Source organism: Macrobrachium rosenbergii, chromosome 23 (assembly GCF_040412425.1).
Source record: "Macrobrachium rosenbergii isolate ZJJX-2024 chromosome 23, ASM4041242v1, whole genome shotgun sequence".
NCBI classification, from domain to species: Eukaryota; Metazoa; Arthropoda; class Malacostraca; order Decapoda; family Palaemonidae; genus Macrobrachium; species Macrobrachium rosenbergii.
This window is the reverse complement of record NC_089763.1, coordinates 26,690,995-26,703,738: the sequence shown is the minus strand read 5'-3', so window position 1 is coordinate 26,703,738 and position 12,744 is coordinate 26,690,995. Positions and strand designations below refer to the sequence as shown.

The 12,744-nt window shown below is 36.8% G+C and overlaps 1 protein-coding gene and 1 pseudogene across 1 annotated transcript in view; one reads left to right on the top strand and one right to left on the bottom strand.

Moving 5' to 3' along the window:
* LOC136851403 (uncharacterized) overlaps positions 1-12,744 on the top strand; it is a 149,337-nt gene that overhangs the window by 106,924 nt on the left and 29,669 nt on the right. The window lies entirely within an intron of this gene.
* LOC136851402 (zinc transporter ZIP1-like) overlaps positions 7,791-12,744 on the bottom strand; it is a 7,862-nt pseudogene continuing 2,908 nt past the window's right edge.

Sequence of the window (12,744 nt, the reverse complement as noted above, 5' to 3'; positions counted from 1 at the left end):
GGCAGGGATAGTGCGTACAAAGTGGGGTTGATTGATTGAACGAAAACTATAAACGTCCCTTCATATGTCATCTCAGCAAAGATTTCACTTGATCTCTTTTTGAAGGAAAGATCACCTTATGAAGGTCTTTCACAAAAGCCGATTAATGTTTCTTTGAGTAGTGTGTGGTACTTCTACGAAATTAGGTGCACTTTTGTTTCTTAATCTGGGCTTTTATTAAAGTAGGGAAGACGCAGGTATGTGGGTTATGAGTGAAAATATATGACAAAAAATTAAATAGGAACGATGGCGTTTAATGTTTCTTTGTTTTTCTTTTAAGTATAATTACAAAATTAGATGCACTTTTTTTCTTAATTTGGGCTCTTTTTTTTTTTACTTATAGCTTCATTTATTACATAACGATTTATTTTTGGCAGGGATAGTGCGTACAAAGTGGGCTCGATTGAACGGAAATCTTCAACGTTCCCTTATAGGTCATCACAGCGAAGACTCTTCTCGATCTCTTTTTGGAAAGATCTGCTTTTAGATCTTTCGCGAATACCGATGAACGTTTCTGAGTGTTCAGCAGTACAATACAATTTGCCGCCGCCTCTCCTCTTTAACATTTGCTTATAGCTTCATTTATTACATAACGATTTATTATTGGCAGGGATGGTGAGTAAAAAGTGGCCTCGATTGAACGGAAAACATAGACCTGTTCACAATTACTTATGTTGGACTTTTCATTTGATCTCTTTTCGAAGGAAAGACTATCTTGTTATAGGATCTTTCGCAGATGTCGACGGCGTCGGTGACCCTGGTAGTTGTGACGCCAGATAACCCACAATTAATCAATCAATCGCAGATGCCGAATAATGTTTCATTGATTATTGTGTAGTACAATTCTGAAATTAGGTGCACTTTTGTTTCTTAATTTGGGCTTTATTTAACTTATAGCTTCATTTATTACATAACGATTTATTAATTATTACTGGCAGGGATAGTGAGTACAAAGCGGCCTCGTTTTAACGGAAAATATAAATGTTGGTATATAGTTTCCGAAGTCGACGTTTTCACCTTTCCTCGTAGATGATTATGCAAGGCAGAGTTAACAGATATCATTTGCCATTTGATGTTAAAAACTCTATATGAAATTATGCTAAATCTATCAAAATCATGCTAGTGGGATGACAAAATTATGTTAATTTTATGCTAACTTAGTATTGTTTTATTTTCACAGTAAATACAAATATATAACTTTAAACTACAATTGGCCATTAATAAACATTTGACATTTCTATTAGAGACGTGTCTGGAAAGTATTGGATTTTATATCAAACAAAAAGTTTTCTTTTTTACGAAAAATAGGAAATTAAATTAACAGAAAATCACAGACAGTTGTTACAATATAAACTTGATTTTCGTAAAAGCATTATTAAACATAAAAAAAAAACTCACGCTTCTTCAAACCGATGATTCAACAGGGTATAATACCAGCTGAAGTTTTCCCTGTTAAATATGAACTAAATGTGTTAAGCTGATAACCCTATTTATTGTAAATATCTGTTTATGGACCTCAGCATGTCCTTAGAAGGATTAAAGTTGGTGCAGTCACCCGCTTTCTTTATTCCTTGACTGCATATCATTTCATTTGTTAATGAAACATTTGACCGTCTGTTTCGTTTATCATTTTTTTTTCAAGTTTATCATGGAGAAAATACGCTCACAGTCTGCATTTGATAAGGTAAAATGGTGAGTAAAGCCCGAATGAACTTTGAAAGAATAGGATATTTCTTAATTTGATTAACTTTAGCCCGGAATGACTCTGTGCGGATATTTTCAGAAAGAAAATGAATATCGCCACTTATAATCAGTGCACGCCATACACTATCCAAGTCTTGTTCATACGCCAAGATTATATTTGTAAATTTTGAAGAAATTTAAAAAAAATAGATGATATCTCAGCCCCTACCAAATTTGTAGGATCGAGAATGGAACACACATCCGTCAGAATTTGATAATTTAAAGGGAGACGTTTCTTTAACTGCTAATTCTACCAAAAGAAATTCAGAAGGCGCTCTAACATTTGTGCTGTTTTCTCTCTCTGGCATCAGCAGTACTTTCTAACAGTTTGGCAACTTGAACTCCACCATATATTTGAGAAGCATGATCAAACCTGTGCTCAGATTTTCTTATGCGACATTAGACTGATAAACTTTAATTTGATAATTTTTTTTTATCAAAAGTCAGTTATGTGTTTTTTAAATGATTCTGTATTTATGCCAAACTTCACCAAATTATGCTAGAATTATGCTAAATGTGTCTTTGTGCCAAATATTATGCTAGGCAATGAAAGTTACCTCAGATTATGTTAAAAGCATCAAATGATGCTAGATCTGGTAACACTGATACAGTGTTGAAGGACTATTTATTATTAAAATTTCGAAAGATGAACCATACTCCATATTGACCAGTCCCCACAAGGGTCATTGACTTGAAAGCTTCCAAAGAATTGGGTGTTCATTCGAAAGAAGTAACAGAAGGTAAGGGGATATATAGAAAAGGTCAGTCATTGGAGAAAAAGATTAATCTGTAAATAAAGATTTAAGTAATTAATTAAGTACAAAGAAAATTGTATTACATTGCATTTTTGCCTCAACTTCTGAACTTCCAATTGTGCGACAGCCTCAGGGAGGCTGTTCTACAGTCCAACGATGTGAGGAATAAAGAACCTCTGGAACTGAGAAGTTCGACAGCGAGGCACGTTCACTGCATATTGGTGTAGCTGTTCAGTGAATTTGGTTGTTTTGGCAGGAAAAGGGGATCAGGTATCTGAGGAATAAAGAATCTCTAGAACTGTGAGAAGTTCCACAGTGAGGCACATTTACTGCAAATTGTTACTGCTGTTCAGTGAACCTGATTGTTTTGAAAGAAAAGGGGGATCAGGTATGAATTGTGGATGTGAAATGTCTCTGCCAAGATAAAACTTATGAAAAATTGACAGACAAGAGACCATCCATCGTTGGTCCAAGTCTTAACTGCTAATATAGAAACCTACCGCCACAAACCACTCTTTCTAAAAGAGATAAATCTCTGGCGGAAGCAGACATGCACAGTGGACAACATATCCCAGTAAAGATTACCAAACTGGGTCTTTTACAGGTGACGATTCAAGTTTGATGGGCTCTTTGGACTAAAGATTACTGAAGTGGGTCTTTCGTAGGTGAAGATTTAAGAGAGATGATCTTTTTTGGACAAAAAAATTACTGATTTGGGTCTTTCGTAGGTGACAATCCAAGAATGATGGTCTACTTTTGACGAAAGATTACTGAATTGGGTCTTTTGTAGGTGACATTGCAAGCATGATGGTTACTTTGGACAAAAGACTGTTGAATTTGGCCTTTCGTAGGTGACAATACAAGTGTGATGGTCACTTGGGACAGAATATTACTGAATTGGGTCTTTCGTAGGTGACGATGCAAGCTTGATGGTCACTGTAGATGAAAGATTACTGTGTTGGGTCTTTCGTTGGTGATGATGCAAGTGTGGTGGGCTCTTTGAATGAAAGATTACTGAATTTGGTCTTTCCAAAGATTGCTGAATTTGGTCTTTCCAAAGATTACTGAATTTGGTCTTTCCAAAGATTACTGAATTGGGTCTTTCGTAGGTGACGATGCAAACGTGATGGTCACTTTGGACGAAAGATTACTGAAATGGGTCATTCGTAGGTTACAATGCATGCTAACACAGTTTATCGTGATGTCCATTTGCAAATTGTTGAGGGAAGGGAAAATTAATGTACTTTCCACTCTGCATATGAGTGGAATGGAAATGATCATTTCTACTGATATTTCTACATGCAAAATGAAGCTTAAAACTTAGTAATATGTATCAAATATCTCCAGCAGTAAGCATGTACAAAGGTTTGGCAAACTGCAGGATAATAAATGGGCCATGTGCCACATCTCCAAAACACCGTAAGTTGAGTAGCTATATATTAGGAGGGAATTTTTGCAGACAGAATTAGCAACAAAATCAAGATGACGTTGTCGTAAAGTTAAAATTATGCTCAAAGTTGATCTGCTAAAATTTGAAACGACCTAAGATATGTAATACAATAGAAAATTTAGTATGGAAAAATTAAAATGATTCCCTTTCAACCAGTAATGAATATGCTCCTAGGAGATCTATGTTATGAAATTATCAAACATTGATCACCATTAGATAAATCACACATTTTGTTATGACTTGTCTCAGAAATCTGTTCACTGAAGAATTTCTAAATGCCACAACTATTCCCATCTGCAGATCAGGCAAGTTACGAAGTCATGTAAACAATTACAAACTAGTTTCCTTAACAGGATGCTTATGCAGATTTTTGGAGAAAATGGCACCTATGTAAACAAAGGATTCTGATGCCTTCCCAGTTTAGATCACAGAAAAGATCTGTTTTATCTTCACTATACCACGCCCCTTAGGGGGTGAGTGCTGTCAGTGCACCTCACGTGCTGCACTGTAGGCATTACTTAAGGGTCTTTGCAGCGTCCCTTAGGCCCCTAGCTGCAACCTCTTTCATTTATTTTACCGTACCTCCGTTCATATTCGTTTTCTTCCATTTTACTTTCCACACTCTCAAAAACTTGTTTCCTAGTGCAACTGCGAGGTTTTCCTCCCGTTACAACTTTCAGACCTTCTTACTGACTGTCAGTTTCCCTTTCATAGGTCACAGCGCCTGACCTAAATTCATAATTCTATTCTTCACCATAGCATCTGGGAGGCCACATCCGTAGAGGATTTGAGGGCAAAGAAATAACAGCAGTTATTTTCTTTGTTATTCAGAAACTATCATTATACCACATTGACCCCTAAAGGGGTTTCTAATGCACTGCAGCCATTAAAGTTCTGTGCAGCATCCCTTAGGCTCGTAGCTGCAACTCATTTCATTCCTTTTAATGTACTTGCGTTCAGATTCTCTTTCTTCCATCTTACTTTCCACCCTCCACCCTCTCCTAACTGTTTTTTCAACAATATTTCCAGTGCTGAATGACCCCACAGGTCCCAGCGCTTGGCTTTTGGCCTAAATTTCATAATCCAATTTAAATTCCCGTCTAGACTTTTCTCGCAACTCCCAGAGCCTAAGCTACGAAGTTAAGAGGTACCTGAGCATCAACTTTCCTACTGGTGCTATAAAAAAAAGAGGAAATAGGAATATTGAAACAAAAAAGACTGTCACTGAACCGAAATCTATATTTTACTGAATTTATTTTACTTTTTTTTGCACCCGTTAATGTTAGCAAGTACACTTGGATTAGGCGGCTAAAGTCTACCGTCACAAATGAGTTATCGTTTTCTATAGCGCCTCTACGTGTTCGTAGTTGTGAATTTCATGGTAAACTATGGCAGTTGAGAAGTTCTTAGCATTTAATCATAATTTATTTATTAATTAATATGTTAAATGATTTTGTTCTTTTGTAATAACTGATCTTTCTTTCTGTATTTCATAATACCTCCTGTTACCTCTTTCAAAAGAACCCGCCAAAGGGTATGGTGTTCACTTGAGAGAAGTAACAAAAGGTAATTTGAAACACAGAAAGGAAAGAGCAGTTATCAGGAAAGAAAAAAAATAAATTAACAAATTGATAAGTAAACAGATACAAATGTAATTGAATTATTAAAAGAGAAGGAGAATTGTTTGTATGGTGGTCATATTTTAGGGTAGTGAACAGATATAATATATGCCATGTGATTCTTAACTTACTGCCTTGGCTTAATGAGACATACCGTTCTAAAAAGAATTTGCTGTTAAGAATGATGAAAATGACAGTGTAGCCGTATTCATTGTTTTCGCAATATCGATGTATCCCAGTACTGTACAATAGAGTATTATACCTCTGGAAATGCAACATGCGAAGTCTTCTTCAGTAATGGCACACTTTTTTTTCTTTTTTACCCAAGGCATACATGAAGCCTTAATGATAACTAGAATCACTTATTTTAGCTTTCCATTTTGGATTCATAAGGTCAGGTGTCAGTATCTTTCTTAGAATCGCTCTCAGTCCAAATTCTATGTGCAATCCTGTTCATAACCACGCCATTCCATTGGAAGACTGCCCTGAGGAGGAAGAGGGGGGAATATGCCAGTGGAAATTGTACCCATAATCATAGGAGCACCAGGCACGATCCCAATATTCCTGAAAGGAACCTGGAAAAACTACGTGCCGAAGTAGCTCCAGGACTCCTGCAGAAGAACGTGCTATTAGAAACAGCACATAATGAGAAAAGTGATGGACTCCTAAGGAGGCAGGATGCATCCCGGAACCCCACACTGTAAATACTGCCCAGTCGAATAGGATGACTGAGATAAAAAAAAAAATATATCAACAAGAAGTCTTTATCCTTCACCAGATGCATTCTTTTCTCAGTGTATGTTAGATTCATATCCCTCAACCTATTTTAAGTTGAGTAGGCACTTTTTGTTTCGATACTGATAATGCTCTTAATGGAATCATTTAAAACTCAAACGCCTTCAATTATATTTTTTAGAGGTACCTCACCGAATAGAAGCTTTTTGCCATAACCAAAAGATTTTCAAGCAAATTAGTTCCGTCAGTCCACCTCATTCGGTGAACCGTAGGCATTTCCTAAGGTTCTTTGCAGCGTCCCTTCGGCCCCTAGCTACAACCCCTTTCATTCCTTTAACTGCACCTCCTTTCATATTCTCTTTCTTCCATCTTGCTTTCCACCCTCTTCTAACATTTGATTCCTAGGCGGCTGCGAGGTTTTCCTCCTGTTACACCTTTCAGGCCTTTTTAATGTCAATTTCCGTTTCACCGCTGAATGACCTGATAGGTCCCAGCGCTTGGCCTTTGGCCTAAATTCTATATTCTATTCTAAGCAAATTAGTAACGTATTTCATAATCAAAGATCTGCAAAGGCGATTTGTGCCATCATTTGAGCGGACAGGTTCGTTCAGTGCCAAATAACACAATTCTTTGTACGCGGTTCATTAGCTAGAGTTAAAGTCCTCATGTATAACTGGATAATTACAAATAATAGCAAATTTTTGTACGTGGTTCTTGTCATGGTCTGTGAGGAAATACCAAATGGGAACAACTCTTTTTTTTCTCTCTCTCTCTCATTTAGTTCATGTTATAGAGTAGAGAGTAGTGCCAAATAACAACAGTTTGCACATGGTTCATGTAACGGCTATAGGGGGTACTACCAAATAATTGCAACTCTATTTACATGATTTGCGTGATGGGAGAGGGGGCAGTGCCCCCAAAAAACTGCAACTCTTTGCACGTGGTACATGTAATGGGGTCTTTAGCATTGCTAGATGTGTACAACTTTTCTTACGTGGTTCAAGAAGTGAGTCAGGGAACGATAACAAATAATTGCAAGTCTCTCTCCATATGTGGTCGAGTTAATGGGAAAGGGAGCAAGCACTGTGAATTCAACGAAGGGAAGACATCAACACCAGTTAAAGAAAAATAAGCAACTTTCGTTTCACCCTGGTAGAACTTTCAGTCATTCTGCCTCGTTCTGTGGGGTGGGGTGCCAAGTTTTAAAACAGTGTTTATAACTATTCTGATTCAACGTATACCCTGAAATGTTTTCAGTGACGTGATCAAAGTGGAAAATTATTCTTGTGATAATTAAGCCTGTGTCACCAAATTACATTTGTCCAGTCTTGATTGAGAATGCTGGAAATAAAGTGTCCCTTCTGAAGTGGGAATTTGACTGATAAATATCATACTTTTTGAGGAAGCTGAAACTGGAATGGAATATACTAAGAAAAAAAAAAAGCTAAATTTAAATCAACTCTTTTTATTGAAGATGTAATTTTGACATGACTTCTTACAACAGATAGAGAGAAAAGTTGGTCCCAATAATATCTCCGATGAGATAATCTGTGTTTTGTATATACAGCTGAAAAATAAAACACACCTCTGATATCTGTCATGTTATAGAACGAGGTAATATTTTTGAGAGAATGACATTTCTTGACGTGAATCAAGATTACATGGTATGATCACTCTGGCAGAGACAGGTAATAAACTTACTGTCACTGGAAAATCCAAAACTCTTTACAAATACAAATGTGCATCATCCTCAGAATATACATATATATCATATATAAAACTATCAAATTGTCCCTTCAACTAAGAGGTATTCACTCTACGAAAGATGATATAAAAAAAAAAACTATTCACAAGATATCGCCACGTGAGAATACTGGGGTATCTGTGATGTTATGATGGGACATGTGGTCCTGCTGCTGGATAATAGTTTCGTCATCAAATATCTGGAGTATCGCCATGGCACAGAAACCCAAGATCAAGGAGACGGTACGTATCGTCCCGCCGTCTTTCTTGCTACGCTCTCTTTCCAGCACCTCGCAGAACGTCACGTAGAGGATGGTTCCAGCTGAAATGCCCTGGAGGATGGTGGTCGTCACGAAGCCTGCCGGGGAGTCATCGGTGGCAAACGAAACGATGAGCGTGCCAAGGAGGCCTCCGATGGGAGAAGCTAGAGAGAAGATGATCATGGAAGCCAAAAATCCTATCAGGGTGACTCCCACTTCAAGTAGCTCCATAGCCATGCAGAAAGCGATGACGATTTTGTGCGCCAGGAGGGCGGCGAATAGGAACCACACGTCCCGACTGGAGTTGACGAGGCCGAGGGCCAGACCCTCCATGATGCTGTGGAAGGAGAAGGCCACGACGAATATCATGGCTTTCAGGTGTCGGCAGCCCCTCGTTGGAGCCGGGCGACTTTTCCTCCTGCTGGGTGACTGGAGCGTCATTTGCCCCGTGCTCAGCATCGCCGTGATCCATGGTGTTCTGTGGACTCTTCTTGCTGTGAACATCGTCCTTGTTAGAGTCTTTGGCTGTGACTGGCTTGAGTGGAACGTGCTCGTTTTCAATGATGTCTGGACTGGTCCTTTCTCTGTCCTCATCTTTCTTGGGCGAGTGATGGTTGTGTGCGCTGCACGTGTGAACAACATGTTCAATGATGTATATGATGAAAAATCCCCCACAGATGATGAGTTCTGCGATGGGATAGTTTGTGTGGGGTAGGAAATGGTTGTCCAGAGCACGCTGCGTCAACAGGCGAGCTTCAGGGATGAGGTGCAAAAAGACAGTGGCCAGTAGGACTCCTCCACCAAAGCATAAGCAAGCACTGAGGGCAGCCTGGAATAAAAGCAGAATCATCTCAGATCTCCAGTTGTAAAGCAGTCAGATAGAAAGTTAACATAATAGGCTGTTAGAAAAAGCAGGGCATTACCATCAGTTTTATTGTGTATGATATCACCACCACAATTTTGGAGCTTCTTAAACACTCCATCTAGTAACGCTTGTCATGAATCCCGTAAAAATCTCAAGACTGCTGGCACAAAAGTTTAAAAAGATAAAACTAGAACAGCTCGGATAGTTATTAGGAAATTCTTGACATTTGCAAAGTTTTTTTATTATATGTCTAGATATATAATCACATCAACAGGAAGTTAGTTTCAGTGTTGAATAATAAACTAGGTAAGCCAGTTATTTCATGGGAAATTTTCTATCAAAATCTCAGAACACGACAAAAGAGCAAATGGTTATTTAATATGGTTTGGCAGTTGTGGTACAAATGAGAACGTTTCTCAAAAATGAGAATGAGAAATAAAGATAGGAGGAGGAGAACGAATTATTCTCACCTGTGCTTTTTTACCCTCAAGCCGTCCTTTGAGAAGGTTCCGCACGTACAAAGGTAACATGGAGAATATCAGAGTTATTATGGCCATTGTCACGAGGGCAACGGCCTTGGTTCCAGCCACACTCAACATTTTTGCAAAAATTGTTCTGTGGAAACGTCCACTACTAAACTTACACCTGCTGAGGTATCACAGAAATATTCGTCTGATCATACAAAAGTAGAATCAAAAGTCACGTATAACTCAGTTACTTTAAAACACTTCTTGTCGTACATACATTTAAGCATTTGACTTTAAAATATGTAATAAGTTTATAAATTTCTTCTCTTTTTAGTGTTTTTATTTTTCTAGTCTTCAGCAAACCGTATCAGTTTCATTGTTCTTTTTCATGAATGTTTTTTTTTTATCTTTCCTTTATTTCTTGAAAGTGTACTTTTCCCCGGCTCTGCAGTTTTGTATCTTTGTTGATTCAGCTTCGAAAGATCCTTTGCCTGGAAGGAAAGAATAAGTTAGGGTGAATCTTACGTGAAACTGTTTTATTCAGTAAAACCTTGAGCTTATAATGAGACTTTAAAGAAGCCTTTTACTGAACTAGGATTAAAAAACTTGATATGAAAATGAGACTTTAGAGAAGCCATTTATTGAACTCGAATTAAAAACCGCGAACTTATAATGGGGCTCTAAATGAGCCATTTACTGAACTCGAATAAAAGACCATGAACTTATAATGAGACTTTAAAGAAGCCATTTACTGAACTCAAATTAAAACCCTTGAACTTATAATGAGACTTCAGAGAACCCATTTACTGAATTTGAATTAACAACCTTGAACTTAAAATGAGACTAAAGAAGCCATTTACTGAACTCGAATTTAAAACCTTGAACTTATAATGAGACTTTAAAAAGCCACTTACTGAACTCGAATTAAAAACCAGGAACATATACTGAGGCACTAAATGAGCAATTTACTGAACTCGAATTAAAAACCTTGAACTGATAATGAGACTTTAAAGAAGCCATTTACTGAACTAGGATTAAAAATCTTGAACTTGAAACGAAGTTTACTGAGCTCGAATTAAAAACCTGGAACTTGAATCTTTAAAGAGTCCATTTACAGCAGTCGAAATCAGGAGAAAAAACAGAATAGTGTGTTGGTTTTTCCCTGGAGGGGGGCGAGCCATATATGCATACATATACACACACATGTGTATGTATATATGTATGTACAGTATGTATGCGCATCTATGTCAGGTTCGTTCAAAACACACATGCATGATTTTATATATATATATATATATATATATATATATATATATATATATATATATATATATATATATATATATATATATATATATATATATATATATATATATATATATAATATACATACACACACTATAGAATTCGGGAAGTACATTAACTACAGCCTATGCTAAGTTCTGTTTTCGCATGATGATAACTGCTAATAGTTGTTCAAGATATTTTATATGACATACCGAAAGTAAAATTTTAATATTTTCTCTCTTTCCTGATATATTATTCTTAATATTTTTTTCATAAACTGACTGAAAAGACGAGACATACAACAGACACGAAGAATTGAACCATTACAAGATTTAAGAAGAAGCGTCTTTATCGAAGATACGAATTATCTGAGCTTTTTTTTATTTTATTTTATCTCTTAATTATCGAAGTACTTTGAGCTTAGATAGAAATGCTGAATTGACATTTTAGACATATTATTATTATTATTATTATTATTATTATTATTATTGTTATTATTATTATTATTATTATTATTATTATTATTATTATTGTGTATTATTATTATATTATTACCCTCCTTTTCTGAATATCCCTTGCTTATTAAAAACTGCGTCTTCACTTGAAGACATTTCCCTTGAGAAAGGTTCAGTCCTTCATATATGTACAAAAACATGCTCTCTCTCTCTCTCTCTCTCTCTCTCTCTCTCTCTCTCTCTCTCTCTCTCTCTCTCTCTCTCTCTCAGTAAATGAATTATATTTATCCAAGAAGTGATGAAAATCAGAGTATTTAATGAAGACCTCTCTCTCTCTCTCTCTCTCTCTCTCTCTCTCTCTCTCTCTCTCTCTCTCTCTCTCTCCACTAAAGAATTATATTCTCTTAAGAGTGATGATAAAAAGCATGGCATTTGATAAAGATTTTTTATAGAACTTTACATCTTCTCTCTCTCTCTCTCTCTCTCTCTCTCTCTCTCTCTCTCTCTCTCTCTCTCTCAATGAGTAATATTCTTTCAAAAAGTGATGTTATAACCATGAACATTTGAGAAAGATTTTTAATAGAACTTTCTCTCTCTCTCTCTCTCTCTCTCTCTCTCTCTCTCTCTCTCTCTCTGGAATGAATTATATTGTTTTAATTATGATTTATTTCAAAATTTGATGATGCAATAGAACTTTACTCAGATTATATTTTTCAAAGGCATGATGAAAACCAGAACATTTGAGAAAGATTCTTAATAGAACACCTCTCTCTCTCTCTCTCTCTCTCTCTCTCTCTCTCTCTCTCTCTCTCTCTCTCTCTGTCTCTACTCAAAAAGTGATGATATAAACCAGAACATTTGAGAAAGATTCTTAATAGAACTTTACATTCTCTCTCTCTCTCTCTCTCTCTCTCTCTCTCTCTCTCTCTCTCTCTCTCTCTCTCTCTCGTTTAAGTAAAGCTTTCAGAACATCGCCTCCCCACACAGTAGCAGATGGAAGCGTCCTCTGAAACGTCACAGTAAAAAGAATATAGATAAGAATTGATATCTTATCTTCAATCAAAATAGCAGGCGACATAAGAACTACAGCCTTTCTGAGTGACTTTGACAGTGGAGATTATCTAAAGGTGATAGATAGTAAAATGGTGAAGGCTCTCTCTCTCTCTCTCTCTCTCTCTCTCTCTCTCTCTCTCTCTCTCTCTCTCTCTCTCTCTCTCTCTCTCTCTCTCTCGATTGTCTGTGGCGGATAATGTATGCAATGGAGATGAATTTCTGTGTTTATATATATATAAGTTTAATCAATCATCCCGATTAAATGATTCAAAT